Raw genomic sequence first — 17,985 nt, 5'->3', positions numbered from 1 at the left:
CGAACTGTATTTTCGCAAAAAATAGACGTCCATGTTTTATTCGACAATTTGTGAGGTGGGCGTTTTTGTTTTTCAGCGATAACGGAAAATGAAAGCGCCCAGCTCAAAAACGAATAACTCCAAGACATTTATTCGTGAGAGGAGCCAGGATTCGTAGTGCACTGGTCCCCCTCACATGCCAGGACACCAACCGGGCACCCTAGGGGGCACTTCTACAAAAACAAAAAAAAAGGTAAAAGAGCTCCCAGGTGCATAGCACCCTTCCCTTGTGTGTTGAGCCCCCCAAATCCCCCTCAAAACCCACCGCCCACAAGTCTACACCATTACTATAGCCCCAAGGGGTGAAGGGGGGCACCTACATGTGGGTACAGTGGGTTTGGGGGGGCGGTTTGGAGGGCTCCCATTTACCAGCACAAGTGTAACAGGTGGGGGGGGGGATGGGCCTGGGTCCACCTGCCTGAAGTCCACTGCACCCCCTAATAACTGCTCCAGTGACCTGCATACTGCTGCCAGGGAGGTGGGTATGACATGTGAGGGTGAAAATAAAAAGTTGTGAAACGGCATATTTTGTGGTGGGAGGGGGTTTGTGACCACTGGGGGAGTCAGGGGAGGTCATCCCCGATTCCCTCCAGTGATCATTTGGTCATTTAGGGCACTTATTGGGGCCTTATTCGTGGAAAAACAGGGTCCAGGAAAAGTGCCCTAAATTCTCGCTACAAACGCATATTTTTTTTCCATTATCGGCGAAAGGCGCCCATCTCTGATCGGCTGATAACCATGCCCCAGTTCCGGCTTCACCACGCCTTCGACACGCCCCCATCAACTTTGTCCGCATCCGCGACGGAGTGCAGTTGAAAACGTCCAAATTCAGCTTTCGATTATACCGCTTTATTCGTTTTTGTGAGATAAACGTCTATCTCCCGATTTGGGTCACAATATAGGCGTTTTTCTATTTCGATTATAAGCAGGATAGTGCATTCTTTTTCTGGCACCCAAATTATGGAATAATTTGTCCCTGGAGCTACACTCCGAATATTCCTACAAAAGGTACAGGTATAATCTAAAAACTCATATAATAAATCTTTAAAAACCATTGTGGTCTTTAAAAGGGCTTTGTAAGGAATGGTGAAAAGTATGGCTTCTAGGCGCTACTAGTTTGCTGAGATTTTAAAGATTTATTTCTGAAGACATTATCCATAAAGATTTTTTATACACATTTACCAGACTCCTGAAGAAGGTACTTTCAGTACCGAAACATGGTACCGTGTTGAGTCATCTTTTAACAAATTTTATATCTACGTTAAACATCCTTGGTTTGTTTTTTTGAAGAGCCTGATTCTGTTCCCACTCTTCTCTTGTTCTTGTTTCCCCTGAATGCCATTTTAACGTGACTGAGTGCGCGCTAGTTCTGTACATCATGGCAATTATATGAAAAGTTTATGTTTAGTATTTTAAAAAAAGAATTATTGATATATAGTTTTTTGATTATAGCTATCCCCAGAAGAAGTCTCTGAGGGGTAGTGAAACTTGAAACCGAAGCGGGACGTGGTGTTTGAGTTGGAGAAGATTTACCGTCATGTATTTGTCATCAAATAAATAACTCCATGGATTATATTTAGAGGAGATTTATAGTTTGAAGATCAGCAGATAAGTCCCATTTGTGATTTTGCTGCAAGAGATTTATTTGACAAAGTTAATAATAATTGAACTGTATGTTGGATGTGATATAAAGGACTGATGATGTGCAATGATAGATGACAGACGTGATTTCTTTCATATTTAAGTAGGCACAATTGATTTCTGAGCACATCACTATCACTAATATTTTTATTTTTATCATACTAGTGGAACCATGCCCGTTTCCTCAATAATGAAACAGGCCCTAGGAAAGCTTTCATGTAAGCTTTTTTTTCTCTCTCCCCTGCCCTCCCCTCCATGTCCAGTGATTCTCCTCTTCCCTGCCCTCCCATCCGTGTCCCACGATTCTCTCCTCTATTGTCCTCCCATCCATGCCCATCAATTCTCCTCTGCTCTGCTCTGCCCTGCCCTCCCCTTCCTCCCCTCGATGTCCCGCGATTCTTTCTTCCCATCGTTTTGTACCTGAACGTTCTCTGGCTGGCTGGCGCTGGCTTCCATTCCATTCATAACATCTCCTGACATCAGCCAGCCTCCAGTGTTCCATTCCCTCTCACTGTTCTGCCCTCTGTCTAAAAGATCAGTGACCTACCCTGCCTTGTCAAATCTCTTCATAAAGGTGAAAAATAAATAATTCACACAACAATCCAAAATCCATACTCTCTCTGAGTCTCAAACTTCTATAAGGGCAGGCAGAATGCTATAGCAAAATGGCATACACCTCATCTCTACACTGAGCTGGTATGGTACTGAATGAAGGTGCATTCAGGCTAATGAGGGTCCTGAAAGGTTCTTTATACTGATTATCTTAGCACAGTCTGGCTAAAGTCAAAGGGTGGCCCTGATTTACCTCCAGTCGCTATTATTTTGTATCAGCCAGTGTGTTAGCTGAACAAAATGCAATTAGAAAACTCTTTAGAATGTCTAGCTCCTGAGTGTTCTTGCCTATTAACCATTCCCTAATACAGTTTGAAATCTACAATATTTGATCTAAATTCTGATCAGAGAGCTGAACAGAAGAATTAAAAATGAATTCCAAATCCTTATCTTGCCGGATCTTGAATTCTGAAAGTTCACTTCTCAGTCTTCAGTGAAAAGTTCCCAAAGTTAGCATTATATAAAGTAGTAATTTTGGACATGATCTAATTTTTTTTTTATTTCTAAAAGGTAGTGTTGCTGTCATGTTAGTCCTACTTGTGTACAAGGAAATAAAGATTAACAATAGAACAAGTATATTTAATGTTATATTTTTAATGGACTAACAAGGGGCGCTAGTAAGCACTGATCAAGATGGCCATGTAAGCTCACATCTCCTCTTCCTGACCTGAATATTATGTTCATTTTTCCTTGACCATGCACTTGGATTACTTTTTGTTTGTGGTGTACAGATGTCTACGATGGCATAGGGCAAACCTATCCATTCAGACTTTGCAGCAGTGATGTCACAAGGTGTTAAAAGGTCAAAATATAAGCATCCCTCCCACAAAAGCTGCCAGGAACAGCTCAACTGGAAATCTCCTTGCAAACAGCGTTTGCAGAGATACTCCAGATCAAGGATCTCCTGCATTGGAGCCGACTCTGTGGGTGCTGTGGGTGCTTGAGCACCCCCAATATTGAGAAACTTCCTTGTATGTGTCCAGGGAGGGGTTATTTCCATTGGGCTTAGCACCCCCAATAATTTTGAAATGTTGGCTCCTATGATCTCCTGCATTGCAACATGAAGTCCACAGCATTGATGAAAGTGGAAATGATTCACATCCAGGAGCAGCTGGAGGTTTCTTGGCTCACAGGATGCTGGTGGAGGCACAACTCAGTGTGTATCAGCAGCAGCTTTCTGTGGCACAGCACCAGCTGAAACAGATTCCTGAGCTGGAGCATAGCTTGGAAGATCTAAATAACAATTCTTTACGCCACAACATCAGGCAATGGTTCAGCTTAGTAAATGTTTTCTTGGCTACGTGACTCCAGCTGCAGCAGTTAAAAACAAAGTATGGTTTAATGTTTCCAGCTGTCATGTGAGTTGCTTATAATAATGTTATTTGCACATTCGAGGTCCCTGATGTGCTTTAGGACAGTGTTTCCCCAAGTTCAGTCCTAGAGTACCCCTTGCTAGTCAGGTTTTTGCAGTAGCAGGAGCCAAATCAGGTAAGACTGTGAGCTTTGCGCCATTCCAAGTAATATTTCTGGTGGATTTTGCCTTTGTCAGGATTGCTAGTGTTTGTGGATAAAGCAATGCTTTTAATAAGAAAGGGCGCAAGCCCTGCATGGACAACGGCCTGCGCACAGGCACTCGATATGCCCTTTCAACCTTAAATGCTTGTTGAAAAGTGAGACCCAATAATATAGGAAGCATTTTTTCAATGAAAGCAACAGTGCCTTGACCTTCAGACCCTTCGACTAAGCCCAGAATATTCACATTACTGCAATTGGCTTCGGATATTAACCTCTTCGAGTTTTGCTTGAATATTTTCAAGGGTTTTCTGCTGCTGTTGCAATTCCTGAAGGTCATTTCATACGACCCTCCAGAAATTCTTGCTGTTTTCCGGCGCAGTCAAGTTTTTCTTTGATATTATTGACATCCTCTTTCAGATCTGTGATAGCCAGAGAGCTATCTCTGATCATATTCTTGATTTGAGTCAATTCTGACATTATAGGCTCCAAAAGCTCATTCACTTCTCTCAGCATTGCCATTTTCATAGGCGTTGGGAGATTATGTTTAGGCAGAAAAACAGCATCAATTTTGTTCTGTGTGGTGCCAGACATCTTCCTGGATAAGTGGTTTTGCCCAGGGAGAGAAATAAAGTTACTGAGAGTAGTATGCAGGAGATATGGAATTTGTATAGACCAGAGCAAACATTTTAGGCTGCCATCTTGGATGAGAGCTAAACTGAAAGCTCATTAGGAATGCAATTAATCTACTTTCATTCTTCCTACATCAAATCAATGCAGAAAACATTCCCATCTAAGCGTATTCTATAAGTTGGTTTTTTTTTTTAAGTTTGGAAACTTGCTTTACAAGCCCACGATAAATTCATGGGTTGTTGAATTAGAAGCCAGTGAATTTCTTAACACATGCTACTTTGCTGTTGGGAATTATATACAAATAGATCATTACCAAAGTAACATATATGCCTTTTCTACTGAATCTTCTTAGGAATTAACTACACCTCATTGAGGGTTTTTAACATTTTTGTGAAACTCCATTTGCAAAGTGCTTGTCATGCATAATTTAACTAAAGGTTCATAGCTAATGAGTTTCTTTTCATTATTTGTACTCGGAGCCAACGTTAGAGAGGTGTTCAAACAGGACAACTGCATTGGGCCCCCATGCTTCAGGCCTACCTGAACTGAAAACATTACAGCCTGCTGATGGGATTTGAACCCCCTTCCAAATTTCTGCTCTGTGCTCTGTTTGTACTGCCATTACCCATTAGCACTAAAATTGTAATAAAACTCACAAGAGAAATTCTGTAAGTGCTAAAATAGACAATTAAGAATGAAACTCAGCTTTGTATACTAAATGGACAACAGCATATATTCTCCCATGAAACACACACTAATTGTGATTTTTAGCATGTGAAGTTGAATTGTTTGCCACCTTTTTAGACATTGGTCTCTTACAGCTAGAATTACTGATGTGTACTATTGTTTTACCTTATACTACCTGGTGTTTTGTTGTTGTTTTTTACCAGAGATCCCTATTTACTGAAAATGCACATTAGTGCCATTAGTGAATGTTAACATAGTTGTACCTTTTAAATGTAGCCCTTACACTGGCAAACTTTTTAAAAAATCAGCTGAAGATTCACAGTTCCAATCTCTCTGAGAGGTCCACAGTGGTCAGATTTAGCGGCAAATTTCTATTAAATCTGATTGAATTTCCCTTAGATTCATTGGTAAATTTTATGTCAAATCCCCCAGGAAAGCTGTGGAAAATCCAAAAATGCCATCAAATTGCAACCAGGCTGAAATCTGCATAGTTTGATTAAGACCTCAGAAAACATCTAAGACATTTAATACCATTCCAAATGTAGCATTGCAATTGATTTTTTTCTCTGAAAAAATGCAACAGTGTTCCTTCATATTATACACAACTAGGAAAAAATGCCCGTTTCTGAGCGGAATGAAACGGGCGCTAGCAAGGGGCCCCCTCCCTCCGTCCCTCGAAGCTACTTGTCTTGTTCGCTGTGGGCCGTTTCGGCCCTCGAGTGTCAATAGCTCCGCCCTCGACGTCATGACGTTTTGACGCGTCATGACGTTTTGACGCGAGGGCGGTGCAGACACTCCAGGGCACACCAGATATCTCGGGCGCCTCAACTTCCGTGGAGGCTTCAGAACGTTGGGGTTGCCTTTTATATACAGTGGGGGAAATAAGTATTTGATCCCTTGCTGATTTTGTAAGTTTGCCCACTGACAAAGACATGAGCAGCCCATAATTGAAGGGTAGGTTATTGATAACAGTGAGAGATAGCACATCACAAATTAAATCCGGAAAATCACATTGTGGAAAGTATATGAATTTATTTGCATTCTGCAGAGGGAAATAAGTATTTGATCCCCCACCAACCAGTAAGAGATCTGGCCCCTACAGACCAGGTAGATGCTCCAAATCAACTCGTTACCTGCATGACAGACAGCTGTCGGCAATGGTCACCTGTATGAAAGACACCTGTCCACAGACTCAGTGAATCAGTCAGACTCTAACCTCTACAAAATGGACAAGAGCAAGGAGCTGTCTAAGGATGTCAGGGACAAGATCATACACCTGCACAAGGCTGGAATGGGCTACAAAACCATCAGTAAGACGCTGGGCGAGAAGGAGACAACTGTTGGTGCCATAGTAAGAAAATGGAAGAAGTACAAAATGACTGTCAATCGACAAAGATCTGGGGCTCCACGCAAAATCTCACCTCGTGGGGTATCCTTGATCATGAGGAAGGTTAGAAATCAGCCTACAACTACAAGGGGGGAACTTGTCAATGATCTCAAGGCAGCTGGGACCACTGTCACCACGAAAACCATTGGTAACACATTACGACATAACGGATTGCAATCCTGCAGTGCCCGCAAGGTCCCCCTGCTCCGGAAGGCATATGTGACGGCCCGTCTGAAGTTTGCCAGTCAACACCTGGATGATGCCGAGAGTGATTGGGAGAAGGTGCTGTGGTCAGATGAGACAAAAATTGAGCTCTTTGGCATGAACTCAACTCGCCGTGTTTGGAGGAAGAGAAATGCTGCCTATGACCCAAGAACACCGTCCCCACTGTCAAGCATGGAGGTGGAAATGTTATGTTTTGGGGGTGTTTCTCTGCTAAGGGCACAGGACTACTTCACCGCATCAATGGGAGAATGGATGGGGCCATGTACCGTACAATTCTGAGTGACAACCTCCTTCCCTCCGCCAGGGCCTTAAAAATGGGTCATGGCTGGGTCTTCCAGCACGACAATGACCCAAAACATACAGCCAAGGCAACAAAGGAGTGGCTCAGGAAGAAGCACATTAGGGTCATGGAGTGGCCTAGCCAGTCACCAGACCTTAATCCCATTGAAAACTTATGGAGGGAGCTGAAGCTGCGAGTTGCCAAGCGACAGCCCAGAACTCTTAATGATTTAGAGATGATCTGCAAAGAGGAGTGGACCAAAATTCCTCCTGACATGTGTGCAAACCTCATCATCAACTACAGAAGACGTCTGACCGCTGTGCTTGCCAACAAGGGTTTTGCCACCAAGTATTAGGTCTTGTTTGCCAGAGGGATTAAATACTTATTTCCCTCTGCAGAATGCAAATAAATTCATATACTTTCCACAATGTGATTTTCCGGATTTAATTTGTGATGTGCTATCTCTCACTGTTACCAATAACCTACCCTTCAATTATGGGCTGCTCATGTCTTTGTCAGTGGGCAAACTTACAAAATCAGCAAGGGATCAAATACTTATTTCCCCCACTGTATATATAGATTGTTTTGGCTTCCAGTTCATGAGAGGGTATTATATAAAACTTTCTGCTTTATATATGATACTTCATGGTGTAGCTCCACCTTATCTTTTGGACCATGTGGAGGGGCATTTTCAAAAGGGACGTCCAAGTTGCGATTTGGACATCCTTGCAAAACAGCGAAATCCAGGGGCGGGGAAACCCGTGTTTTCGAAACAAGATGGACGACCATCTTTCGTTTCGAAAATACCGTCAAAGACGTCCAAATTCTTAAATTTGGATGTCCCTAGACATGGACGTTTCTGACTTTCGGAGATTTTCAAAACCAAAGACGTCCATGTCAAAAACATCTTAATGCAAGCCATTTGGTCATGGGAGGAGCGAGTCAGCATTTGTAGTGCACTGGTCTCCCTGACATGCCAGGACACCAACTGGGCACCCTAGGGGGCACTGCAGTGGACTTCATAAATTGCTCCCAGGTACATAGCTCCATTACCTTGTGTGCTGATCCCCCCCAAACCCACTACTCACAACTGTACACCACTACCATAGCCCTTACGGGTGAAGGGGGGCACCTAGATGTGGGTACAGTGGGTTTGTGGTGGGTTTTGGAGGGCTCGCTGTTTCCTCCACAAATGTAACAGGTAGGGGGGGGGGGGGTATGGGCCTGGGTCCGCCTGTCTGAAGTGCACTGCAATATCCACTAAAACTGCTCCTGGGACCTGTATGCACTGTCATGGACCTGAGTATGACATATTTTTAAAGATGTTTTTTGAGGGTGGGAGGGGGTTAGTGACCACTGGGGGAATAATGGGAGGTCACCCCCGATTCTCTTCGGTGGTCATCTGGTCATTTCGGGCACCTTTTTGTGCCTTAGTTGTAAGAAAAACGGGTCCAGGTGAAATCATCCAAGTGTTCGTCAGGGAAGTCCTTGTTTTTTTCGATTATGGGTCAAGGACATCCATCTGTTAGGCATGCCCAAGTCCCGCCTTCGCTACACATCCGACATGCCCCCTTGAACTTTGGCCATCCTTGCGACGGAGTGCAGTTGGAGATGTCCTAAATCGGGTTTCGATTAAAGCAATTTGGACGTCCCTGGGAGAAGGACGTCCATCTTCCGATTTATGTCAAAAGATGGACGTCCTTCTCTTTCGAAAATGAGCCTAATAGTCTTCATGCAAAAAACTAGAGCTACAAGAATTTGTTCTCTTTTCACATTTCCATCTTTAACAAATATAGAGAACTAGGTTATTAGATAATCTCTTCTCATATCGGGCAGCTCATTTAGAGAAAGAAATTCAAACTATGTTCATATTGGTGACAAGTTATACTCAAATTCCTTAGGCAGATTAAAACTTACCTATTTAAAAAAGTTGTCCTGAATTATAGTGATCAATAGACCAAACCATTTTATTTTTTTTGTCTTACTTTAAGGATTGTATTTCCAGGTAATATCCTGCTTCTTTAATCATGCAATCGGCACTGAACCGCAAGGTATATGGCGGAATATAAATCTATTGTTAATGTTAATGTTAATAATGAAACAAAAACCACAGAACTGGAAAGAACACAAATATCCTACGGAGAATCACACGAAAAGACAAGGAGTGGGAATGGAGTCAGGCTCTTCAAGAAGGGCCAGAGACGCTGGATGGGGATGATAAACTGTAAAGATTAATGGTCTTTATAAAGTTCTTTTGGGTCGTGATGAATGCTGCTCTTTAGAGTCTACATATTGAGGATTCAGATTTTTTTGACACATATAACAAGACTCCTGAAGAAGGCACCCTGTGTGTCGAAACATGGTACGTTGTTGAGTCATCCTTTATTAAAGTTTATCATCCTCATCCAGCGTCTCTGGTCCTTCTTGGAGAGCCTGACTCCGTTCCCACTCCTTGTCTTTTTGTTTAATGTTATTGATGTAACATAACATAACATGTCTTGTATTCTGCTGCTACCTACTCAATTCAGGATGGATCACAACTAAAAAGAAGCCAGACCAAAACATCTGGGAATTATGATACAGGCAGATTTGAAAGCACTTACAAACTTCCATAATAACCTATGGAAATTTGTAAGTCTAAGTGTTTTGAAAATGAGCCCCTTAAAGGGGCATAATCGAACGGAAACGTCTATCTCCATGGGCGTTTATCTCCGAGAACGGGGCCGTGAAGGGGCGGACCGAACCATATTTTCGAAAAACATGGACGTTTATCTTTTTTTGAGCTGGGCGTTTTTGTTTTTAAGCACTAATGGAAACCGAAAGCGCCCAGCTCAAAAACGAATAACTCCAAGACATTTATTCGTGGGAGGGGCCAGGATTCGTAGTGCACTGGTCCCCCTCACATGCCAGGACACCAACCGGGCACCCTAGGGGGCACTTCTACAAAAAAAAAAAAAAAGGTAAAACAGCTCCCAGGTGCATAGCACCGTTCCCTTGGGTGTTGAGCCCCCCAAATCCCCCTCAAAACCCACTGCCCACAAGGGGTGAAGGGGGGCACCTACATGTCGGTACAGTGGGTTTGGGGGCGGTTTGGAGGGCTCCCATTTACCAGCACAAGTGTAACAGGTGGGGGGGGGATGGGCCTGGGTCCACCTGCCTGAAGTCCACTGCACCCCCTAATCACTGCTTCAGTGACCTGCATACTGCTGCCAGGGAGGTGGGTATGACATTTGAGGGTGAAAATAAAAATTTGTGAAACGGCATATTTTGTGGTGGGAGGGGGTTTGTGACCACTGGGGGAGTCAGGGGAGGTCATCCCTGATTCCCTCCAGTGGTCATCTGGTCATTTAGGGCACTTTTTGGGGCCATATACGTGGAAAAACAGGGTCCAGGAAAAGTGCCCTAAATTCTCGCTAAAAACGCATATTTTTTCCCTTTATCCGCGAAAGGCGCCCATCTCTGATCGCCCGATAACCACGCCCCAGTTCCGCCTTCACCACGCCTTTGACACACCCCCATCAACTTTGTCCGTATCCGCGACGGAGTGCAGTTGAAAACGTCCAAATTCGGCTTTCGATTACACCGCTTTATTCGTTTTTGTGAGATAAACGTCTATCTCCTGATTTGGGTCACAATATAGGCGTTTTTCTATTTCGATTATAAGCAGGTTAGTCTACTACACAATAATTCACTCAATACAGAAGTCACATGCAATTGAATTATTCATAATCTGAAGATAGAAATCCAATTTTATGAAAAAGTAAAGTCTTCAGGTTTTTTCTAAAACTCAAATAGTGTCGGTAGGATCTCAAAAATAAAGGTAAAGAATTCCATATTGTAGCCATTTGATAATGTAATGATAGGGAAAGATGTTTAACTGATTTTAACTTGGTTATATTTGGGAAATGTAAAAGGAGTGCTGTATTTAGCTAATGCATCTTGTCACAATACAACTAGGTCCATCATATAAGGAGCATCAGCAGATAAAATTTTAAATACCATTGTACATAAGTACATAAGCATCGCCATGCTGGGACAGACCAAGGGTCCATCGAGCTCAGCACCCTGTCTCCGACAGCGGCCAAAAGAACAAACAATTTGTCCCGCCCATCCCAGAAATAGTGGATTTTTCCCACGTCCATTCAACAACATTCTATGGCCTTTTCCTCCAGGAAGCCGTCCAACCCTTTTTTAAATTCTGCTAAGTCAACCGCCTTAACCACTTTTTCCGGCAACAAATTCCAGAGTCTAACTACACGTTGAGTGAAGAAAGATTTCCTCCGATTCGTTCTAAATTTACTACACTGCAGCTTCATCGCATGCTCCCTTGTCCTAGCATTTTTGGAAAGCGTAAACAGACGCTCCACATCGACCCTTTCCATTCCACTCATTATCTTATAGACCTCTATCATATCTCCCTTCATCCGCCTTTTCTCCATTTGAAATGAATTTGGGCCATAATTGGTAACCAGTGTAACTTTAAATAGTAATTCCTGATGGAATCATATCTCAACAAACCAAAAATTAGCCTAATGGCTGTATTCTGAATGATTTGTATCGATCAATTAAAGCCTTAGGACTGCCAGTCTAAAAAAGGTCGCAATAATCAAACTGAGATAGCATAAATACCACAAAGATCAACAAATGTGAACATACACCACTCCTCCACATATATTCAGAATTGTTTTCCAATATCTGCTTGTTATATTACTATCATGTTTTATCATTATCATGTTACCCAAGATCCTTCTGTAACACTAAATGTCTATTTTCTAATATATTTTCACCATTCATGATGTATTGTAAGCCACATTGAGCCTGCAAAGAGGTGGGAAGATGTGGGATACAAATGCAATAAATAAATAAATGACTGAACTATCTAAGGGTCTCTTTTACAAAGCCGCACTAGCGATTCCTGTGTGGTAAATGAGAGGAAGCCCATTCAATTCCTATGGGCTTCCTTTCATTTGCCCCCTAGGAATCACTAGCACAGCTTTGTAAAGGAAGCCCTAAATGTAGTTTTCTTTTTGTTTAGTTTGAGTCAATGGGTTGACATCCAGAATTGTATTTGTTCCATGTATGTCTGAATACGGGACAGAGTTTCCACCCAAGATGGTGAACATGGTAAGAATACAGTGATGTCATCTGCATAAATAAAGTGCATGAAATCAAAGTGATCTAATAACATATCCAATGATCACATAAGTAAATTGAAAAGCACTGGGGAAAGAGGAGAACCTTGTGGGACTCCACACAACAGCCTCCCTTTACCAGATAGCAGCCCATCTTTTTTAACTGTATAACTTCAGTTCATAAGGAAGCCCAGGAACCAATTCAGTGCCTTACCCTGAATTGGAAAAGGTACAGCGAAGGGCGACGAAAATGATAGTGGGGATGGGACGACTTTCCTATGAAGAGAGGCTGAGAAGGCTAGGGCTTTTCAGCTTGGAGAAGAGACGGCTGAGGGGAGATATGATAGAAGTGTATAAAATAATGAGTGGAATGGATCGGGTGGATGTGAAGCGACTGTTCACGCTATCCAAAAATACTAGGACTAGAGGGCATGAGTTGAAGCTACAGTGTGGTAAATTTAAAACGAATCGGAGAAAATTTTTCTTCACCCAACGTGTAATTAGACTCTGGAATTCATTGCCGGAGAACGTGGTACGGGCGGTTAGCTTGACGGAGTTTAAAAAGGGGTTAGATAGATTCCTAAAGGACAAGTCCATAGACCGCTATTAAATGGACTGGAAAAATTCCTCATTTTTAGGTATAACTTGTCTGGAATGTTTTTACGTTTGGGGAGCGTGCCAGGTGCCCTTGACCTGGATTGGCCACTGTCGGTGACAGGATGCTGGGCTAGATGGACCTTTGGTCTTTCCCAGTATGGCACTACTTATGTACTTATGTACTTATGTACCACATCGGTGGAATATATTAGTTGTGATCTTCCACTTCACTAAGTGAAAGGCACTGGAGAGGTCAAATTGCAAGGTAATGACACATTGACCACTATTGAACAATATTTTCCCTTGGGCTACCAAAGAAGCAATCACCAAGAAGGTCATGGTTTTTTAATTCAGTTTTCATATTAATTATTTTCCTGGGTATTTAATCTCATGCTTTTATTTTTACATACCAAGCAAGAGCTTAAGCCCACCTGATGAAATATTATTTTTAAATAGACATTGCACTGTACCTGCATTAGGTTTACCATTGACTTTTCCTATTTGCATTATTTTGTGGCTTACATACCAATGCTTCATTCTGTTATCCTTTTAATATAGGATTGCATTTATATGGAGCTAAAACAGAATGCTATGATATATTAGGTGCCAAAAGGCCTTGCCCAACCTGCCATGTAATCAAAATAAAATTAGAAATGATGCTAGCTTTTATTTTGAGCTGAAGAGTTTTATTGTATTTCAGGCAGCACTGGAGTTAAAAAATCTAGTTCTATTAGGGAACAAATGATGATGCTTACCATTTTCAGTTTCTGCTCATCCGCTGGATAAAAAAAAAAAATAGAGCTTGCACACTAAATCAAAGTTTGTTTGTTTTTTCTTTTTCCATATACTGTAGGAAGTCATTGAATGATGTCTAATTGTAGGGTGCCATAAGGCTAGTTTTTAAATGTTTTCTTTTTGAACAAATCTGAAAACTGCTTGATTAGAAGTGAGTCGTGCATAATTAGCCTGTTCCATTCTGAAGGTGTTGCCTGAGCCTTTTGTTTGGATAAGCAAAGGAACTGACGTCTACAGTGACCTTCTACTTCCTAACGAAGCACGTAAATCAGTACCATTTGCTGTCGTAACTGCGATGCAATCATTAAGCTGGATCAGGGTTGAAACGAGCAAAATCTGCTACTTTTGAACAATAAAGCACCACGGATAATGCCTGTATAATGTGAAGTGTTTACCAGCTGTAGTAATTTGTTTCCTTGTTTCAGGAGTCAGAGGAGCTAATAAAGTGCAATTGTACATAAGCATCTCTCAGCAGTTTAGACCCACAAAGAAGGAAGAGCTATTGTATTCTGTGGGTCTGAATCATATCTAAAAGAAGAAAATCAAACAAGCCTGCCTGGAGACTTGTTCTCTGGAATAATTATACACACACTTGTCAGTGTCTTATGAAACTCTACATTCAAAGCACTATCATGTTGCAAAGCTGAGGGAAGAAAAGTACCCCCCCCCCCCCCCCCCCCCCCCACACACACACACACACACACAGATGCTGTAAGTTGTAGAACAATGTTATTATGCAATTACAATTCAAATGGAAACCTTTATTATAAGCACATGTCATCAGCCAATGGGGAGATTTTTTACATAGATCCCGAACTTTTCTGAATATGGTGCTGTGGAATCTTATCGAACAAAAAAAGAGGGCCAATCTTAAATATCTGATACATTTTATAAAACTGGCCATTGTGTACAAATGGATAATATTTCCAGTGTGATAGTGATTTACATTCATTTGAAGCAGATGTCAATGGAAGTCACAGGAACCATACAGAGGGCAGATGTTTTGATATAATGATCACAGGATATCCCTAAATATAAGGAATACATAGATGGGTTATTTTAGAAGTCTTATTCCATGTAGAAAGACTGGCTTTTAGATGGGAAAATGACATGCATATGTAAATAGTGATTTTAGGAAAGGGTTCAATTTACATGTGGATGTGCATATTAAGTGGAAATTGCAGAAGGGCCTGTTGGAAGTGTGGTTTGGTCATGGCCTTGGTGGGTCAAAAATCTGCATGCGTGTTTCCCATTTCACAAAGAAAATGCAGGTATATTTATTTAGATTTTGCTCACACCTTTTTCAGTAGTAGCTCAAGGTGAGTTACATTCAGGTACTCAGGATATTTCTGTGTCCCAGGTGGGCTCATAATCTAAGTTTGTACCTGTGGTAATGGAGGGTTAAGTGAGTTGCCCAAGATCACAAGGAGCAGTAGTGGGATTTGAACTGGTCACCTCTGGATTGTAAGACTGGTGTTCTAACCACTAGGCCACTTTGTCACTCCTTAATCGTTCTCTGTGGGAATTTACAGAACTGCTCGTTTTGGCCAGCCCTCCAAATTGATGATATATAGTGCAGCCTTTATATTTAACTAGCAGCATTCACGCATATATCCCGGGATTCTACACATGAAGCTAAAAGATATACACCGAATTTTGTGTGTATTCCTGAGATACGCGGACATCTTAACCGAGCCATTTAATGCTAATAATTGAATGCTAGCAATCAATTATGGTCATTAATTGACAATTGGGAGTTGTGCACGCATCTCACTGAGCGCTACTTTATAACACTGTGTGCAAAAGATTCATGCCAGCCAATATTCGAAGCAAGTTGACTGGCTGGGAAAGGCTGCAGATCAGTTAACTCACTTGTATGCAGCTATCTAGTCATTTTCAATGGCACTTAACTGGTTAGTGGCACTGAAAATGACTGGTTAGCGCTGAAGTGGAAGCCGGATAGGTCAGGGACATTCCAGGGGCGTTTCAGTTAAGGAGTCCGGATAGCTCTCAATATTCAGAGCTAACCGGCCATATTTAGTGCATAAGTAGGACCACATAAATAGCTATCCTATCTTTATGCACTAGCCCATGGTCAGTTAAGTCTGAATATTGACTTAACCGGGCATGCCATAACCATAAGAACATAAGAATAGCCATACTGGGTCAGGCCAATGGTCCATCTAGCCCAATACCCTCTTTTCAACAGTGGCCAGGCCACTGGCAGAAACCCAAATAGTGGCAACATTTCATGTTACCAATCCTGGGGCAAGCAATGGCTTCCCTATGTCTGTCTCAATAGCAGGCTATGGACTTTTCCTCCAGGAACTTGTCTAAACCTTTTATAAACCCAGATACGCTAACCACTGTTACTAACTGCATCCTCCAGCAAAGAGTTCCAGCGCTTAACCACCTTTTAAAAAACCAGAAATTCAATGCCGAAGTCCGCACAGGGTCTGGCATTGAATTTCCGTGTTTGCACTTGCAGCGGACAAACTAATACTGCACACTGATGAATGAATATCGACCGGATGGGGTGCAACCCAAAAGGGGGCATGGCCATGGTAGGGGTGTAGGTGCATCATGGGAGTTTTCACAAGATGCATGCAGTTTTACAACTTTGGTGGATCTGTGCCTAACTTATGCGCCAGGATTTATACCAGGTTTTGGTTGGCATAAATCATTGTGATGAAAGTTTGGTGTGGGAATTGGCTCTAAGTGCTATTCTATAAATGGTATGCAGCTCTGAGCATTGTTTATAGAATAGTGCTCTGTGCCAATTTTTCAGCGCCATTTACTGAATTTAATCCATGATGTGTAAAATGGCTGACAGACACATAAGTGGTGAAATACCACCCTAGACATGTAAATTGTCACGTTTTCCTGCATTTATATTTGTAAAATGGCTGTTCCCATTGCATGTACCAGCAAATATACATACTCTCCTGCAGGTGTTTAGAAAGGTTCTATATCAGTTAGAAAAGGATCTGCTGATATAGAACCTTTCTAAACACATTTTAGAAAATACCACTGGAATTGATCATGTACTGACCTGAATGTCACAATTCTGATGTCTACATTCGACATAGAAAGGGGCTCAAAATATACTAAAGATTCTATTCTCACTGTTCAGTCATTGCAGAAGAGATTATTCATAACACATTTTATCCTCTGCTATTAATGAGGAAAAAAAAAGAACGCACCTAATAGACATCTGCTATTAATTCAGTCAGAGTAATGGGCTAGTAAAAAGGAAACAATGGTTAAAATCTGATTCTTCCATGACCTCAGTAATGCTTGTTGTGACTTTGTCTAAATCAATCACCATAGTCAGCGACACAAGGTAACCCTTGGTCTAAATCTTAAACCTACCTTACCATACCCCTTATCCCCTTCCCCACTGTCATAAACCATATTTGACACAATTCATGTTTAATGCTCAAAAAGAGGCCAGTATTCAAAGGAAATTAAAGTTTGACAAAATTTTGGCCATACTTAGGTATCTAAATTTGAAGCTGGAAATGTGTCAGACAGACACCTAAACTAAGAGTCCTAAATCTAGGCCTGTCATTTCTTCACCTAAGTGTAGTTGGTGAGGAATCTAAAAATCAATAGAGGAAAAACTAATTTACTTCTCCTGCTCTGGCCTGGCCTACTTTTAGATATCTAAATTTAGGCACCTAGCTGAAATACTCTAAATTTAAGCACTCAACAGAAGGACATTTTCATTTATGCAGATCTAAGAGCTCTACTCGTTAAGTTAGGAATTTAGAGCTTAAGAATATCAATCTCAAAAAGTTTGCAGTACTTTACAGTGGAACAAGATGACCACAATGTCCAAGTATTAAACAACTGGGCACATAAATTAAGCAATAACAGGACAGTCTTCCATTACATATAGCATCCACTCATGCAATTAAAGAAGTTTTAAGTGATAGAAGTGATTTCCAGTCCGTTTTCAGTGCAGAATAGCTGTTAAAATCCACCCCAAAATCATGCCACTGAGAGATATCATCTGAATTCACTCTCCAAATTCACCTCACTACTAAAACCCATCTCCCCTCTCTCAAAACGTATCGAAACTAACTGTTGCATCATAGGGATCTCATGCTGTCTCCTGAGGAACAGAAATGGCACAAAGTCTCCCTTAGATCCATTACATATGGGTGAAGGGATGCCCCGCTCTCAAACACAGAAGCTGGGAAATAGCCTGACCTATCATCCCCCATTAAGCATCCACTGCAGAAAGATGCAGTTTCTATATTTCCATGTTTCTATAAAATCCAGTACCGTTGATCAAGGGTGCCCCTATTTCCACCCTCTGTTACTCTTTTTCTGTGAACCATCCTTAAGGGCAGCCCCTCCACCCTGAGATCCAGCAGTGAAACCTCATTTGCCAGAAAGACCCCAGAAAACATACTGGTGCTATAAATATCTGCCCAGCA

At 41.8% G+C, this 17,985-nt stretch overlaps 1 protein-coding gene across 2 annotated transcripts in view; it reads right to left on the bottom strand.

Moving 5' to 3' along the window:
- HDAC9 (histone deacetylase 9) overlaps window positions 1-17,985 on the bottom strand; it is a 966,297-nt gene that overhangs the window by 454,201 nt on the left and 494,111 nt on the right. The window contains exon 1 of one of the 2 annotated variants that reach the window (XM_030201558.1): window positions 13,501-13,727. The exons of the other annotated variant lie outside the window; for it this stretch is intronic. The gene's annotated coding sequence lies outside the window, so the exon portion shown is untranslated. Of the gene's footprint in view, window positions 1-13,500; window positions 13,728-17,985 lie in introns of those variants that run through there. 2 annotated transcript variants of the gene reach the window in all.

The sequence above is a fragment of the Microcaecilia unicolor genome, chromosome 1 (genome assembly GCF_901765095.1).
Source record: "Microcaecilia unicolor chromosome 1, aMicUni1.1, whole genome shotgun sequence".
Lineage (NCBI taxonomy): Eukaryota > Metazoa > Chordata > Amphibia > Gymnophiona > Siphonopidae > Microcaecilia > Microcaecilia unicolor.
The sequence above is the reverse complement of the archived record's forward strand: the minus strand, read 5'-3'. Positions and strand labels throughout refer to the sequence as shown.